Here is a 1,807-nt window from a genome sequence, read left to right as displayed (position 1 = left end):
CTAAGTTACAAAACTAATCCGAGTGGAGAGAAGTCCTCCCACTCGGGGGCTTAGCTGCGACCCTGTACTAGCCTAACTTACAAAACAACTCCGAGTGGGGAGCAATCCTCCCACTCGGGGGCTTACCTGAGACCCCGTACTCGCCTAAGTTACAAAACTACTCTGAGTGGAGAGCAATCCTCCCACTCGGGGGCTTAGCTGCGACCCCGTACTCGCCTAAGTGACAAAACTACTCCGAGTGGAGAGCAATCCTCCCAATCGGGGGCTTAGCTGCGACCCCGTACACTCGCCTAACATACAAAACTACTCCGAGTGGAGAGGAGTCCTCCCACTCGGGGGCTTAGCCGTGAACCCGGTTCGCCTAAGTTTCAAAGGGCTTAGTCGCAAACCCGATTCGCCTAAGTTACAAAAGCTATTCCGAGTGGAGAGCAATCCTCCCACTCGGGGGCTTAGCTGCGACCCTGTACTCGCCTAAGTTACAAAACTACTCTGACTGGAGAGCAATCCTCCCACTCGGGGGCTTAGCCGCGACCCTGTACTCGCGTAAGTTACAAAACTACTCTGAGTGGGGAGGAATCCTCCCACTCGGGGGCTTAGCTGTGACCCCGTACTCACCTTAGTAACAAAACTACTCCGAGTGGGGACCAATCCTCCCACTCGGGGTCTTAGCAGCGACCCCGTACTCGCGTAAGTTACAAAACTGCTCCGAGTCTAGAGCAACCCTCCCACTCGGGGCTTAGCTGCGACCCCGTACTCGCCTAGGTTACAAAACAACTCCGAGTCTAGAGCAACTCTCCCACTCGGGGGCTTAGCTGCGACCCCGTACTCGCCTAAGTTACAAAACTACTCTGAGTGGAGAGCAATCCTCCCACTCGGGGGCTTAGCTCCGACCCTGTACTCGCCTAAGTTGCAAAACTACTCTGAGTGGGGAGCAATCCTCCCACTCGGGGGCTTAGCTGTGACCCCGTACTCACCTTAGTAACAAAACTACTCCGAGTGGGGAGCAATCCTCGCACTCGGGGGCTTAGCTGCGACCCCGTACTCACCTAACTTACAAAACTACTCCGAGTGGAGTGCAATCCTCCCACTCGGGTGCTTAGCTGCGACCCCGTACTCACCTACGTTACAAAACTTTTCCAAGTGGGGAGCAATCCTCGCACTCGGGGGCTTAGCTGCGACCCCGTACTCACCTAACTTACAAAACTACTCCGAGTGGAGAGAAGTCCTCCCACTCGGGGGCTTAGCTGCGACCCCGTACTCACCTAAGTGACAAAACTACTCCGAATGGAGAGCAATCCTCCCAATCAGGGGCTTAGCTGCGACCCCATACACTCGCCTAACATACAAAACTACTCCGAGTGGAGAGGAGTCCTCCCACTCGGGGGCTTAGACGTGAACCCGATTCGCCTAAGTTTGAAAGGGCTTAGTCGCAAACCCCATTCGCCTAAGTTACAAAAGCTATTCTGAGTGGAGAGCAATCCTCCCACTCGGGGGCTTAGCTGCGACCCTGTACTCGCCTAAGTTACAAAACTACTACGAGTGGAGAGCAATCCTCCCACTTGGGGGCTTAGCTGCGACCCTGTACGCGCCTAAGTTACAAAACTACTCTGAGTGGAGAGCAATCCTCCCACTCGGGGGCTTAGCTGCGACCCTGTACTCGCCTAAGTTACAAAACTACTCTGAGTGGAGAGCAATCCTCCCACTGGGGGCTTAGTTGCGACCCTGTACTCGCCTAAGTTACAAAACTACTCTGAGTGGGGAGCAATCCTGCCACTCGGGGGCTTAGATGTGACCCCGTACTCACCTT

The sequence above is a fragment of the Triticum urartu genome, chromosome 5A, assembly GCF_056163025.1.
Source record: "Triticum urartu cultivar PI428250 chromosome 5A, HENAU_Tu73, whole genome shotgun sequence".
Classification (NCBI taxonomy): domain Eukaryota; kingdom Viridiplantae; phylum Streptophyta; class Magnoliopsida; order Poales; family Poaceae; genus Triticum; species Triticum urartu.
The sequence above is the reverse complement of the archived record's forward strand: the minus strand, read 5'-3'. Positions refer to the sequence as shown.